Genomic DNA, 17,593 nt, shown 5'->3' on the forward strand with positions numbered 1-17,593 from the left:
ACTTTAGTGCTTATATGATAGGTTCAACTATGGTGAATCTGTGCAATAAATTTAACTTTAGTATTGTTAGATTGATGCATTTTCTGATAAATTTAATTTGCTGTGAAAGGTGCAACTGTAGTGCATCTTTGCAATAAATTCAGTTTTTCGTACTGCTAGGATAGGAGCTACTATGGTACATTGGTGTGAGAAATTTAACTTTAGTACTGTGTAGCAAGCATGCTCACTCTTTACCTTTAGGTACCCATATTTTGGCTCATCATATGATGGTCAAGTCCATCTAGTTTTACACGGGCTGTCCACTCCTTAGCATGATAGATTGGCCAAGCGCACTGATATCGCTATTTAGGAGAAGCACTTCCCACTAATTCCTGAGTGTGGTGGATCATCACGAGCATGTTTGGATAGTCAGCATGGGAGCAGTTTTATTCAGCTTTGCATCTTCAGTGAGGAGAGAATTGTCAGGAGATTTTCTTGTCATCATGCTTTGTGTTTTTACCATGCACCTCAACATGAACAAGAAACACAGTGAATCTGTGTATTTTAACAAACAGAAGTACCCATGTGTACCAGTTGCAGTATTTTCTTTTATCAGTGAAATAAATGTGGCAGTCATCTTTAACTTGTCTTCGTATTTCTTGCTGTTCTTTATCTTGCTGTTTCTTATTAAACTCAAAGATATAATATTACCAAAGTCTTGGCTTCATGCAACCTTTGTAACTACACTAAAACTGCTTTGATAAGTGCATCTGTGCAATAAATGTAATCATAGTGATGTTATGAGGAGTCTAGAAGTGTGATAAATGTATCTTTGATGCTATGGTCTGGTAAACACAAGTCACTTTATATGCAAGATGGATGGAAGTTTAATGCAGCTGTGTGAGAAATACAACTTTAGTTGTGACCAATTTCTTAGATAAAATAACACAAGTATTGGACAATTAAACTGTAGACCATGAGTTTATATAACACTGTAGATATTTCATAGGTGTTTAGCCCCAAGTCAACCCTGATCCAGCAGACTCATTATAAAAATTGTTCCAAGCAGTAACATCCTGCCCTTTATTAAACTTAATAAACTGACCCTTGTCAGTTATAACAACAAGGGTTCCAGTGCATCAAATCAACACAACAGCCTGCTCACTTTGAAAGCTTAAAATTTATTTTATGGTTTATTATTGTTTATAGTTTTGAATTACATACATAAGGGGGCACCAAAATCTTTCAAGTGCTTAGATAGGGCCTCTATGGATCTTAATCCTGTAAGTGCTTAGATAGGGCCTCTGTGGGTCTTGATCCAGCTCTGACCTTACCTATCCAGTGAAGGTGACAGATGATGATATTATGAGAGCATAACATTTGCTGGACCAATTCCCAAGTAGACAGGCATGAATCCTCATAGATAAGTTTGTTCAATCAATTCTCATTGAATTGAACAGATTGACTAGAATGCAGAGACTCTATGGGGTCAAATTTCCCCTCCTTGAAATATGGAAAACCAATTCTGTGTAGTTTTTTTCAGTAATAGTGCCTTCTCTGTACGCATATCTTGAGCAGTTTTGGTAGCTTTGGAACCTTGACTGAAAGCAAAGAGAAGTAGGTGTTGAAGATGCTGTTTTTTTGGGGGGGTTTTTTTTGTTTTCTACTTGGCACTCCATGTATGTCTGAAAAGAGTTAAAGTTTATTCAAATTTCAGAAACAGTAAACAAAGGTTGTAGAGAAAGAATAGAGTTAGAAAAAACAAAGCCATAAAACACTATAGTAAAAATATTTTTCACATTAACTTAAAAAACATGGGAAAGAAACAAATGAATTCATCTGACAACCTAATATGTATGCATGTGTTTATACATACATACATACATACATACATATATATGTATATATATATATATATATATATATATATATATATATATATATCATCATCATCATTTAACATCTGCCTTCCATGCCAGCATGGGTGATATATATATATATATATATATATATATATATATATATATATATATTATGAATTTATGAATGTGTGTGTTTGCTGAGATAAAAATGTATCTTTGATACAGTTGAACAGATAATATTGGGTCATCCCATAAATAATGCAGTTTTTTTTATACTTCCTTTATTTTTAAAAATTAAGATAAATAAAGTTCTTTTTTAATCTAAAATATACTGTCCTTCATTTTCTACAATGCTCTTCCATCTATCTGGTAGACTTGTAAGGCCCAACTTCCAAATTTCACTTGTCCATGTGGGAAAAAATTCTTCAGTACTGTTCTAGCCTCGTCTGCAGAATTAGTATTTTTTCTGCCCAAATGATTTCGAAGACTCAAACTAGAACCATGTGATTGGAAAACAAACTTCTTATCACTTGCACACAGGCACATCTGCACCTTGGCCATACTTGTGCCTATATATATACAGCTAGAGAAACAGACAGATAGATGTGTATTTTATGTATGTGTGTGTGTGTGTGTGTGTTCAGATGAAATCCATTTATAATGAATACCAAGATAATAAACCTTTTAGTATGATAAAAAATCAGCCAAAATCTTTCACTATAATGACAAAAGAAAACGTTAAAATAGCAGCCAGAATCTCTCACTATAATGACAAAAGAAAACATAAAAATAGCAGCCAGAATCTCTCACTATAATGACAAAAGAAAACATTAAAATAGTTGGTAAAGTCAGACATACAGACGATATAGGGTATCAATTAAAGAATGGATAAATATGAAGGTTAAATGCCAGTTTGCTCGTCTTTAAAATGGTAAGATGTTTTATTTATAGCTGTATGAAACAAGAACAGTAAATTCAAAGCTATCACCTTTGTCACAAAATTCAGTATTGGGATTTCTCCTCATTCATATGCTGGTTTCTTTTCTTCTGCTTAACCTATTGCCTGTCCAAAGCATTTTCATAACTTTATTCTAAATGTCCATGCATGTTTTCAAACTTTTAGTTAGTTTTTGTTTCAGATGTTCTGAGTAATATAAAGCTTTTCTTTCATAAATCCAAAGCTACACTGGTGGTTAAAAAAATTGGGAATGTGTAACATATACAATGTATGGACGCCAGGGAAATATGCCTTATATGTGACATGTGATTCACAGGACAAGCAGAGGATTAAGATTGTAGAGTAGTCTCATCTGAGTCAGGAGCAGTGAACAGCAATGCAAAGCTGAAAGAGGAAAGCAGAAAGTGCAGAGTCATGTTGACTATCCAGCCACATGTAAATGCCCCATGATGGCACCTCCACTGGTCAGCACAAACACTTGTTTGACAACTCACAGAGCAAATGTCAACTGACAACAGTAATAGCATCATAGGAAAAATGGACAGCAAGATGACAGAGAGGGATAATTTGCTGCTTTTTCTTTTCTCTGTTACATTCCTGTTTCAGTAAGTGACTTATGGCTGTCATCATGCCATGGTTTAAAGCAGTGGTCTGGCAACACAAGACACAGAGGAGCAGAGGTGCACAGTATGTGAGTGAGCATGGGAGACCTCATATTCTATACCAGTTTTACTTCTTGTCATCTGATCTTCCCGCTTTTATTTGTATCCTTTACTTAATCATCTGAAATAGAAATTGAACAAAACTTAAACAGCCCAATTCACTTCATTCTTTGCACATACTCTAAAAATATGCAAATTTCAATGCTCAAGACCGCAAGGAAACAGAAATTATTAATCAATTTATCAAATGTTAGTATAAATGAAAACATCCCAACTATGTCCATCCCATCTATTTTATAGAATTAGAAAATTTTTTCACATTAGCAAGAATGAAAACATTCAATCATCTTGTCTTTTTAATGGAATCAGAAATTTTCAACAATAATCATCCTATTTTTTATGGATTCAGAGATTTTTCACATTAATAAGAATAAGTGTTTGAGCTGTGCCCATCCCATCTTTTCCTTTCAGTTCAAATTTCAACTCGGAGACAATACACATGAAGATTAATAAATGATCAATAGAAATCAAAAATAATAAAATTTGATAAAATTTATGATAGAAAAATTTAATAAATATTATTATAAACACAATTTATGAAGAATCTCAATAGTTATTTTTGCAATCATGTGTAATTATGATTTCAAATTCAAATTTTTGTCACAAGGGGAGGGGATTAAGTCAATTACATCGAGCCCATGGTTCCACCGGTACTTAATTTATTGGCCCTGAATGGATGAAAGGCAAAATCGACTTCGGCAGAATTTGAACTTAGAACGTAGCAATGGGCAAAATACCACTAAGCATTCTGTCCAACATGTTAATGATTCTGCCAGCTTGCCAACTTGAAATCATGTGTAACAATGCACACAACAATATACAGTAATCCCTCACCATATCACTGTGATGGTGGTGGCGGCGGCAGTGGTGGTGGCAGTGGTGGTGGTGGTGATAGCTGTGGTGGTGATGGTGGTATTGACGGTGGTGGTGATAGTGGTAGTCGGGTGGTGATAGTGGTGGTGGTGATGGTGGTATTGACGGTGGTGGTGATAGTGGTAGTCGGGTGGTGATAGCTGTGGTGGTGATGGTGGTATTGACGGTGGTGGTGATAGTGGTAGTCGGGTGGTGATAGTGGTGGTGGTGATAGTAGTAGTGTTGGTGGTGGTGGTGGTGGTGGTGGTATTGGTTGTGGTGATGTTGATAATGGTGGTGACGGTAGTGATGAAGGTAACAGCAGAGGTGATGACAGTGGTAGCAATGGTTGGTGCTTGCAGCAGTGGTGGTAGTGGTGGTAAAACTGCTGCTGTTGTGGTCGTGATGGTAGTAGCGGTTGTGATGAAGGTGGTTGTGGTGATGGCGGGGATAGTGGTGATGACGATGATGGTGATGATGGCAGTGACGCTGCTGTAGTTGTATGGTGGTGAGGAGGTGGCAGTGGCGGCGGTAGTGTTGGCGGTAGTTTGTAATATTGAAATAATTATGTATTTTGATGACTGGAATCAAGAAATATTTACTTAATTGCTTTGTCTGATTTTCCGAGAGGAAATGTTAACATACAAAATTGTTGGATATCAAAGTAGTGCGAATTTCATAGTGATTAATTGTTTAAATAATTGGTTTAACTAATTTGTTGACACTACTACTACTACTGCTACTGCTGCTGCTGCATCTGTTGCTGTTGTTGTTGTTGATATTGTTGTTATTGTTGCTAATATTCTTGTTTAACTCCTTCATCGAATTTGATCATAGTTCTGCTCCATCAGAGCAGAACTATGATCAAAAGCCTTCCAACCATGGCCTTCCCAATTATTGTTTTTTTTTTTCCTTATTTTCACCCTATTACACTTACCTAGCCCCCACACCTCTTTTTTTTTTTTGTTCCTCTAGCTCAGTGGTTCTCAGTGTGTATACACCCTTTGATTATATTTTACTCCATTGCCAGTCAATGTATATAAAAGAAAAATCTTAGTGTAGTTTTATAATTAAATATTATTAGGAATTGTATAAAAAAAAAATTAATTAAAATATTTTGTGTATTGTAAAAGTATTAGCAATTCATTGCAGATAAATTTTAACAACAAAATAGACCCCTAAGGGCCATACGGACACCCAAAGGCCTTATGGGCCCTGGTTGAGAAACACTGCTCTCATATTCACTGTGTCCCTTGACTTCATATCTCTCTTTCTCTCTCTCTCTTTCCCTCTTTCTCTCTCTCTCTTTCCCTCTTTCTCTCTCTCTCTTTCCCTCTTTCTCTCTCTCTCCTTCTCTCCCTTTCTCCCTTTATCTCTCCCTTTTTTGTCTTTCTCTTTCTCTCTCTCTCTTTCTCTTTCTCTCCCTCTCTCTCTCTTTCTTTCTCTCCCTCTCTCCCTTTCTCTCTCTTTCTCTCTCTCTCTCTTTCTTTCTTTCTTTCTTTCTTTCTCTCCCCCTCTCTCTCTCTCCCTTTCTTTCTCTCTCACTCTCCCTTTCTTTCTCTCTCACTCCCCTTTTCTCTCTCTCTCTCCCTTTCTTTCTCTCTCACTCTCCCTTTCTTTCTCTCTCACTCTCCTTTTCTCTCTCTCTCTCTCCCTTTCTTCCTTTATCTCTCTCTTTTTTGTCTCTCTTTCTCTTTCTCTCCCTGGTGGAGGTGGTGGTGATGATTTCTTTTGTGCCATAAACCATTTACTATTTTTGTGGTGCCCCCTCCTTCCCTTGATGACCTAAGCACGTGCTTATTTTCCTTAATGGTTAATCCAGCACTGATTCACAAGGCTTTGGTCAGCCCAAGGTTACAGTAAAAGACACTTACCGAAGGTGCCATGCAGTGGGACTGAACCTGGAGTCATGTGGTTGGTAAGCAAGCTCCTTGCCATGCAGCTGCACCCTCATAACCATTTGGTTTTTTAAAAATCCCTGAGGTGGTGGGCTGAGCAAAGCCCAAGGGCTACCACAACTGGTACACACTCTAGCTATACAACTTCAATAGTTACCTACATGATATTGTTATGAAAGCAGCGTTGCACAACTCTTACTGCTTCAGTCTTCCTGGTTGACAATAGCTTCCACTACAATACCTCAGATGAGTGCTTAGTAATAAGAATGACGCCATTTCTACAATAATAATAATAGCTACAAATGAAAAACAAATATTTCAACCATATTAGAACAGAAAAAAAAATTGACTTAAAGCAGTACAAAAGAAAATCTAGATGAAGAACTACCATCAGATAAGTTGATTGTTCATCAATGATTTGTTTTAGAATTGGAAGACATTTGCAAATATTGGTAAAATCATTTCCATTATGCTATACAGTTCTTTGTAGTTCTACTGGCAACATTTTGTCAAGTAAAACACAATATATTCATATATTGGGTAACCTGACATTTATTTCCAATACATATTGATCACAGCTTTGATATTTATTCCTTATTTAAAAAGATAGGATCATGAATTAGCAGTAAAAATAGGGGATTGGTTTAACTACATTACAAAATTTTTCGCAATCCAGAATTTAAAGAATCTAGTCATTACAATGTTTATGAATTTAAGGGCAGCGAGCTGGCAGAAACTGGGTGCAATTCTTAGTAGTATTTTGTCTGTCCTTACATTCTGAGTTCAAATTCTACTGACTTCCCTCCCCAAAATTTTTGGGTTTTGTGCCTAGAGTAGAAAAGAATATTTATGAATTTAGGTCAACCAGAATTTAAGGAATCCTCATTATCACAATATTTGTGTCTCCTTGTCATGTTATTACATGATAGTTTTTTAAGGCAGCAAGCTGGCAGAATCGTTAGCATGCCTGGCGAAATGCTTAGCAGTAGTTTGCCTGCTGCTACGTCCAGAGTTCAAATTCTACTGAGGTCGAGTTTGCTTTTCATCCTTTTGGGGTCAATAAATTAAGTACCAGTGAAATACTAGGTCAATGTATTCAATTAGTCCCCTCCACCAAAATTTCAGACCTTGTGTCTATAGTAGAAAGAATTACATGATAGTTATTTTTTTTTTACCTTTTCCAGTCATGGCAACTCATAAGGGCCAGTTTCCTGGTCTCCATGGCGTATAAATTCCCCACTTAGATGGGATGCCAGTCCATCACAGGATTACTCATTTTTGCCAGCTGAGTGGACTGGAGCAATGTGAAATGAAGTGTTTTGCTCAACACCACAATATATCGCCCAGTCCAGGAATCGAAACCACCATCTTATGATCATGAGTCCAATGCCCCAACCACTAAGGTACATGCCTCCACTTACATGACAGTTGTAAATCAGTGGTTCTCAACAAGGGTTCATATGATCCTTGGGGGTCCATGTAAGATTTTACCAATAAAACTTATGAGCAATGAATTGGTTATAATTCTACAATACACAAAATATAACAATTTATTACACAATACCTTATAATGTTTAATTATCAAAATATGATCTTTGCTCTTTTGCTTGTTTCAGTCATTTGACTGCAGCCCTGCTAGAGCACCGCTTTTAGTCAAGCAAATTGGTTGTCGGTCAATTTGTGCGGCACCCATTTCTGACGTATTTTTGTTTTTCCAATCTCTTTCAAGCAGTTGGAAATTGTTGCATACATTATGTCTAATTCAGAAGCAAGCTCTTGAACATTTGTGTGTGAATTGGCTTCCATTAAGGCTCTTAGTTGATCATTGTCAACATGCAATGGCCGACCACTATGCTTATCATCGTCAAGACTCGTCACCGCTACGAAGTTTCTTGAGCCACCATTGTGCTGTATGTTCATTAGTGGTTCCTGGGCCAAAGGAATCGTTGATATCGCGAGCTGTTTCAGCAGCTTTTCGGCCTAGCTTGAACTGGAATAAGAAAATTGTGCAAATTTTCTTTTTGTCCATGTTGTATTCAACGTTCCAGAAAAAATGGCCTAATTATTCAAAAAGAAAAAGAGTAACATGATTAGATAAAGCGAAAAATGGGCTTTAAAATGATATATAAAGTCGAAGTAATTTAACGAAAATTAATTTGAAAATACATCATTTAATACCAAAATTTAAAATTCCACAAGAACTTTCTTGACAACCTAATAAATGAATGGGGGACCATAATAAAGGAGTGAAATCCATTTCAAATCTTCTATGACATCATGCCCAGTCATGGTGAAATATAGCTTTGCTTGAAACCAGTGAGGGTTGGGGACAGGAGGGGCATTGATCATAGAAAATCTATCTCAACACGTTTCATCTGACCCAACAAGCATGAAAGAGTGGACATTAAAAAAGTATGAAAATGGTGGTGATGATGATGATGATGATGATGATGATGAAGAAGAGGAGGATAAGGATAACAATGACAACAACGATGATGAGGACAACAATGATGATGATGACACTTCACAAATGTAATCTTAGACATACAAAATGATGGGACGGTCATGGTTGGAATGACTTCAATCATAGGTCTGTTTAACCAGAGTAGGCTTCAGGTTTAGCATCAACAGTAACAACAACAACAACAACAACCAATATGCTTAATCATAAGAAATCGATATCATGACAGTAATTGTATTTTTGTTACTTTCCAGTCTAAGAATTCATTATGAGAAAGCAATTAAATATATCTACATATGTATATATGTATGTATGAACGTATGTATGTATGTATGTATGAATGTATATATATATATATATATATATATATATATATATATATATTATATATATATATATATATATATATATATATATATATATATATATATATATATATATATATATATATATATATATATATATTAAGCTGCACTGGCAAATATATATTTATACATACACACACACACACACACACACACATATATGTGCGTGCATGTGAGTGTGTGTGTGTGTGTATAAATATATATTTGCCAGTGCAGCTTAATACATATGGTGCCAAAATTCAGAGATAATATTTTCCTAGGAGATTGATACAGTTGTCAGACATTTCCAATATTAATTTCAGGTTTATGAGATACATATCAAAGATATAATTCTTTATATTGATACTTTGTTCCAAATAGCAGCACAAAGTAGAGAGCAGTGAATTCTTTGGAACTGTCCCTTTTAATTTCCAAAGATACTTGTGATACTGGTTGTTTCTGTAAAAGACTTTCTGTCAACACCTTATATGTATGAACACATGCACTCAGAGACATATTCTCTCTCTCCCTCTTTCTCTCTCTCCCTCTTTCTCTCTCTCCCTCTTTCTCTCTCTCCCTCTTTCTCTCTCTCTCTATTTCTCTCTCTCCCTCTGTATGCATATGTGTGTGTGTATATATATATATATATCTATTCTTTTATTCTTTTACTTGTTTCAGTCATTTGACTGTGGCAATGCTGGAGCACCACCATTAGTCGAACAAACCAATCCCAGGACTTGTGCATTGTAAGCCTAATACTTATTCTATCAGTGTGTTTTGCCAAACTGCTAAGTTACAGGGATGTAAACACACCAGCATTGGTTGTCAAGAGATGGTGGAGAGACAAACACAGTTACACAAATACAAACATATATATATATATATATGAAGGTTAGACAGGGCAAGTCGTTTTTATGCAAAACCAGTTGTTAAACATGTAGTTGGACTGTCCTAACTATGCCACTGATGTTGTCCAAGGCAAATGCAAGGGCTGATGCACCTTGGAACCCATGTCATCACAGATGAAACTGGAACATAAAAAAGTTAGAATAAATACCACAAGGCATCTTTTCCAATGTTATAATAACAATCCCACCAGTCACTGCCCTGGACTGGTACTTACTGTGGATTTGGTAGAGGGAAACTGAAAGCAGCCCATCATATATGTGGTGTGTGTGTGTGTGTGTGTGTGTGTGTGTGTGTGTGTGTGTGTGTGTGTGTGTGTGTGTGCGTGTGTGTGTGTGTGTGTGTGTGTCTTACTCTTGATATCGCATGTAAAAGTTGTAAAATATCTCCATCCTGCAAGCAGTGTCCTTTGTTCCTAGTCTTCCATGAAACTCACCTGGCCATGGGGAAATATTACCTTACTTGAAAACAGGTGAGGGTTGGTGACAGGAAGGGCATCCAGCTGTAGAAAATCCACCAAAACAAATTTTGATCAACCGATGCAAGTATGGAAAAGTGGATGTTAAAATGACGATGACAACTACGACGATGACAATTACAACAAGAACGACAACAACAACAACGGCAATAATGATGATGACAACAATGATGACAATGACGATGACAACAATGATGACAATGACGATGACAATGACGACGATGATGACGCCAGCGATGACGATGACGATGACAATGACAATGACGACGATGATGACAACAATGACGACGATGATGACAATAATGATGACGACAATGACAACAACAACAACGACGAAGACAATGATGCCAGAAGCATATAAGGCAAAGTTGAACTCACCAGGTTTTGACCTTAGAACTTAAACTATTCGAACAAATACTACAAGGCACTTGCTCTAACACTTTTGCAAATTCTAACTGTGAAATAAAATTTGACTGACAGAACCTAAGATCATAGCAAAAGAACTTAGGTATTGAACAAGCTAAAGCTAACTTTAATTCATCATTATTCTGTATACTCTGTAAAGTTTATTTCTCCCCAGCTGTCATGATGCCAAGCAGAAACATCTCAGCCAAATAGAAACGTCTTTCTTAACTCACATGAGGGCCAGCCAATTTCTCTAATAATGTTAGTTTGATAATTTAATAAATGTTTAGAAATTCCTAATAAAGCAATATTTCGTGAAAATTTATAAATTCAGAATACTAAGATATGTTCATACATTTAAAATTTATAGTCTTATTATGGCATAAAACTCTCGGGATAGACATTGTACGTAAATATTCAGTAGTACAACGTATACATTAACCAGACTGTACTTTCATCATCATCATCATCGTCATCATTTAACATGCTTGACATGAATCAGATGAAGCTTATTGAGGCAGATTTTCTACTACTGGATACCTTTCCTGTTGCCAACCCTTACCTCTTTTCAAGCAAGCTACTATTTTATTTCCCCAAGGCCAAACATGTGTTTTTTACAGGAGACAGAAAAATGAACCACCTTGATAGTTATGATGATGCTCATTTACAAAGTTGCACACACACAGAACATAAGGACAGATAAAATACTGCTAAGTATTTCACCAAGTGTGCTAGTGATTTGACCAGCTTGCTGCCTGTATAGGTATATTCATCATAATGTATTGTATGAGTTGTTCTGATCACATTGCACAATGTTAACATAAATATACTACGGTTTACTAATTTGATTTTTAATGCTCAACGTTGTGTAGGTGTATTGATTGTAATTAAGCCTATCATATGAATTATTCTGATCAAACTGTAGAACTTTACTGCAAAAAACCCATAAATTTTCTTGGCTATTAAAACTGCTTAAACATGTTGTTGTTGCTGTTGTTGTTGCGCAACAGATCAATCCTAATGAAGCAATGTAAAGGCTGCCATGTTTGCTTGTATATCTAATTTATAATGCTGTATAATGTTATATAATATATCTGATTATCTATGTAATATACATCATACATTAACAACTAAACAGTATATAATATACATACATACACGTGTGTGTGTGTGTGTGTGTGTGTGTGTGTGTGTGTGCATGAGTGTGTGTATATGTGCGTGTGCATGTGTGTGTGTAATTATATATATGGGAGAATATACAAATAATAACAACAGACGAGGACAGGTGATGTAAATAACAAAAGTATATATTAGTATGACGCTCGGGAATACGGAAAGTCTTTGACGTTTCGAGCTACGCTCTTCAACAGAAAGAATACAGAGACAAGGAGAAAAACACGGAGAAAAAAAATTGAATAGTGTTCAGTCAACGGTCAATCATAATAATGGCATATATATATATATATATACATATATATATGTATTATGTTATATATAAAAGATATTAACTAGATATGCTATAAACTACATGTAAGATATAACATGTTACACATAGTATAAAGTATATCTAATTATTTCTTATATTATTTAGACTCCAGGTCAACTATGATATCAGTGAAATCTATGATCAAAGATTTCTAATCATGATCATTCTACGTTTTATTTATCTCATAGTCTACATTATCAATATGTCCCTTTTTCTCTTTTCCATTTATTTGATAGTAAATTGAGATGATTTGAAGGTGATTTTGTTGGTATTTTTAGCAGGTCAAGGTGACCATACAAAGACTTGCTCTCTCATTGGCTCTCAAGCTTATACATTTTCCACCAAGATATATCTGTTTAGCTAGTTATAAATCCCCACATGTATATATAGAATTGTTGGTGTTTTGACTAAATTAGAAGCCATTATTATTACTAGAGAAACCTTCAGAATTGACCAACAGGAAGGGTGTTGTTTTCCAACATGATAATGCAAGACCACACGTTTCTTTGGGAACCAGACAAAAATTTCTGCAGCTCGGCTGGGTTGTGTTACTCCACCCTCCGTCTTCACCCAATATTGCTCCTTCGGATTTCCACTTATTCAGGTCTCTGCAGAATAGTCTTAATGGTAAAAATTTCAATTCTTTGGATGACGTAAAAAGATACCTTGATGAATTCTTTGCCATTAAACCACTTCAATTCTGGGAAGAGGAAATTTTCAAGTTAAAGGAAAGATGGAGATGCATTGTGCAACAAAAGGGTTCATATTTGTTTGATTAAAAATGTAAAACACAATATATTCATATATTGGGTAACCTGACATTTATTTCCAATACATATTGATCACAGCTTTGATATTTATTCCTTATTTAAAAAGATAGGATCATGAATTAGCAGTAAAAATAGAGGATTGGTTTAACTACATTACAAAATTCTTCGCAATCCAGAATTTAAAGAATCTAGTCATTACAATGTTTTTGAATTTAAGGGCAGCGAGCTGGCAGAAACTGGGTGCAATTCTTAGTAGTATTTTGTCTGTCTTTACATTCTGAGTTCAAATTCTACTGACTTCCCTCCCCAAAATTTTTGGGTTTTGTGCCTAGAGTAGAAAAGAATATTTATGAATTTAGGTCAACCAGAATTTAAGGAATCCTCATTATCACAATATTTGTGTCTTTGTGTCTCCTTGTCATGTCATTACATGATAGTTTTTTAAGGCAGCAAGCTGGCAGAATAGTTAGCATGCCTGGCGAGTAATGGCAAGTATTTATTGACCTTTTTCTTTCCTTTAATAATCGGCACAAACTTTCTGGACAACCCAATAGAATATAAATTAACATGAAATTTTGCTGAGTGGCTTGAATAGTTTTCTGCATCAGTTTTTCCTCATCATCAGTAAATGCTTTTCTCCAGGTCCTTGATGGTGGTGGTGGTGGTGGCAGGAACAATATTGATAGTGGTGGTGGTGGTGGTTAGCTGCAGGTCAACCCTCATTTGGAAGAACTATGATCAAAGGCATTCCAACCATGACTACCCTATCTTCTTCCTATGTTCCAAGGGAACCCATTCCCTACCAAAGACCACATTATCCAACAAGTTCCTTTTTAAGATATTAAGGTGTGATCTGAGGGAGATTTAGCTGCTATTTCAAGCAAGCCAAACAACAACATAGAGGCTCCCTCACAAAGTTTATATGTTGGATATTGATCATCAAATTAGTTGACCACTCTCAATGGTTACAAAAGTACAAAGGGATTGACTCCTTAGACACAGCTATCCATCACCACAAACTCAAGATATTAATGACTCAACAGCTCGCATCTTAAATGAAATCCTATTTCATCTTTGTTGTTATTAGAAATGAAACATAAATTCCCCCTTTGTTCTTCACTTAGCATTTTCTCTTGCCAACCCTTTCATAATAAGATCAAACTGCTGTCAATGTTACCATAAAAAAAAAAATCATCTGGACAAATATTTGTGGCAGTCACTAAAATACTGATGTCTGATATTTTTATAATTATCTTTAAAGAGACAGAACTTGGTGGAAATTATTTTCTTTAGATTAGATTATCTTTACTCTCACTTTGTTCCACTTCACTTGATGTTTAACAGGGTTGATGAACTGTTTCAGCTTGTTTAACATTGATTTCATACAACATTAGCTTTCTTTCAATTCTACTCACCCTAATCAGCTAACTTTATGGTTTTATAATTGCTTTCTAATTCCCTGGAACAACCAATTTCAAGAAAACTTATTGCTGTCCAGATGTACTTCTTCAGTTTGAAACACTCCAAGTATCGATGTGAATAAGTGGTTCATCTAATTATATTGATATAATATAGTGATTGCTTATTTAGACACAAAACCACAAGTGTATGGGATTGGATATTGCTGATTAAATAATTTTCAGTACTTAACTAGTACTTAATTGATCAACTCTAGAAGAATGAAAAGCAAAGCTGGCCTTAGAAAGATTCAAACAGCCACAATTAGAACTATTTCAGTATGCCATGCCAAGAATCTGTCCCTTATTGGCTTTGTTAGGTCAATTTCATGATATTTGTTTCTCCCAATAGCATCTATGTAGGTGAGTTGTCTTTGTCCTCTATATGACAAAAGGAATTTCACAATGCAGCAGAATGTAAAATGACACAAATGAATATTACAAGGAGATTTTCTCCAAACACCTTTGTCAAATGTATCATCCACAGCCCTTATGTGATATATATTGATAATGGAATGACAAAAATGCCTGGTATTCTTGATTTCTAAGAGACAAGCAAGTAAACAATAAACTCTCCAATATAATGATAATTATTTGTATTCCTTGTGCAGATGGCACGTAAAATACACCAATTTGAGCATGGACAAACCAGTGATGTGAAGAGGGGAAACTTGCATGCATGGGCAACAGTCATCATCATCATTACCATCATTGTCATCGTCGTCGTCATCATCATCATCATCATTTAACATCCATGATCCATGCTGGCATGAGTTGGACAGCATGACAAGATTTTATGGGTCCAACAACTACATCATGCCCCAGTATCTACTCTGGCAAAGTTTCTATGGTTGGATGCCCTTCCTAACATCAACCACTTTGTAGCATGTATTGAGTGCCTTTCTCATCCTACCAGCACCATTGAGGTTGCCAACTCTTTGAACCCAAGGGTGGAGCATTTTTATGTTAGGAGTTGATGGTTATTTTACAAGAGAAGGGAAATGGAGAAGAGCAGATTTCTGTAGGGGAGATATATGACTAATCACATTTAGAGGAGAGAGTGAGAATGAATCAGTAGGAGCTGTGAAGAAAAAGATAGAGTTGATGAAGGGTCCAGGTGGCACCTCAGAGTGTGAGGTGAGTAAAAGTGAGTGGAGGTAGAGAAGCTAGGAGTGTGTGTTGGTGAGGGTTTGCAAGAGTGTATGAGGTGAGGGGAGTCAGTGTTTCATGAAAATTTTGCTCAGGTCTGAATAAACCTGTGCAAACATTTGGTCAATTCCGGTCTACAGAGTCCCTAGATATGATACCTGTTAACAATTACGGCCACTGAGAATCAAGTGCTTTTACTACAGACACATATAGGCGACAGTGATAGTATTTGAACCATAAAACTCTCAGCTTATAGACTGGTTTATCATCAACTCAACCAGCTGTTACTCTTTGATCAGAATATTGTCTAGTTATAAAAGTCTTACTCATTTAATTCAAATGTAAGTTATATGTGAATGCTCTCCGACAGCTACCATCATGGAAAACTAGATGTAAAATCATGAAAGAGAAATATAATTACATTCTTATAAGGTATCTTAGATATAAATGGAACCAAAATAGAAGAAGACAAAGTAACATTTAATGGTGAGTGTACTGAAATTCCATAGTAATGAGGAATTCTCAGATTGTGGTACTCACATGACATATCCATGCTATCGTAAGCTTCCTCTATTGTAACTACTATCACATGGACATTGCTTACCTCAGTCGAATCTACCATTCCCTACCATCACATGATCATACTGTTATCTTATATTACATAAAACCATCACCTACCACTACTCAGACTACTATCTACTGCCATCCCAGGCCCATACCACCAAACCTACCTCTAATCTAGCTACTATCCACTACCATCCACATCATCAGAACCTACCTCTAAATTAGATACCATCTACTACAATCTCATGTCTATACCACCAGCCCCTACCTCTACTCTAGCTGCTACCTCCTACCTCTACTCTCACTACCATCTTTTACCATTTTATACATCTATACCATCACCACATATCTCTTCTGTAGCAACAATCCACTACCATCACATGAACACAGCACCATCATCTAACTCTATTCTAGCTACCATCCACTACCATTACCTCACTGCACTGTTATTTATCTCAGCTGTGACTACCATCCACTACAATTATGCCATCATGAATTACTTCTACTGTAGCTACTACTCTGCCATAAACGAATGATGAGAAGCAAATAAATCTCATTTGACTTTTATTACTAAACAATCATTGACTGAACTTTGCTCATAAGACTGATTGTCTGAAAATGAAACATAATAATAATAATAATAATAATAATAATAATAATAATAATAATAATAATAATAATAATAATAATAATAATAATAATAATAATAATAATAATAATAATAATAATAATAATAATAATAATAATAATAATAATAATAATAATAATAATAATAATAATAATAATAATAATAATAATAATAATAATAATAATAATAATAATAATAATAATAATAATAATAATAATAATAATAATAATAATAATAATAATAATAATAATAATAATAATAATAATAATAATAATAATAATAATAATAATAATAATAATAATAATAATAATAATAATAATAATAATAATAATAATAATAATAATAATAATAATAATAATAATAATAATAATAATAATAATAATAATAATAATAATAATAATAATAATAATAATAATAATAATAATAATAATAATAATAATAATAATAATAATAATAATAATAATAATAATAATAATAATAATAATAATAATAATAATAATAATAATAATAATAATAATAATAATAATAATAATAATAATAATAATAATAATAATAATAATAATAATAATAATAATAATAATAATAATAATAATAATAATAATAATAATAATAATAATAATAATAATAATAATAATAATAATAATAATAATAATAATAATAATAATATTAATAAT

At 34.5% G+C, this 17,593-nt stretch overlaps 1 protein-coding gene across 1 annotated transcript in view; it reads right to left on the reverse strand.

The window, feature by feature from the left end:
- Nucleotides 1-1,139: 1,139 nt before the first annotated feature.
- LOC106878604 (MTRF1L release factor glutamine methyltransferase) overlaps nt 1,140-17,593 on the reverse strand; it is a 156,829-nt gene continuing 140,375 nt past the window's right edge. The window contains exon 10 of the mRNA XM_089351441.1: nt 1,140-1,664. The gene's annotated coding sequence lies outside the window, so the exon portion shown is untranslated. The remainder of the gene's footprint in view (nt 1,665-17,593) is intronic.

Source organism: Octopus bimaculoides, chromosome 4, assembly GCF_046866305.1.
Source record: "Octopus bimaculoides isolate indiv1 chromosome 4, ASM4686630v1, whole genome shotgun sequence".
NCBI lineage: Eukaryota > Metazoa > Mollusca > Cephalopoda > Octopoda > Octopodidae > Octopus > Octopus bimaculoides.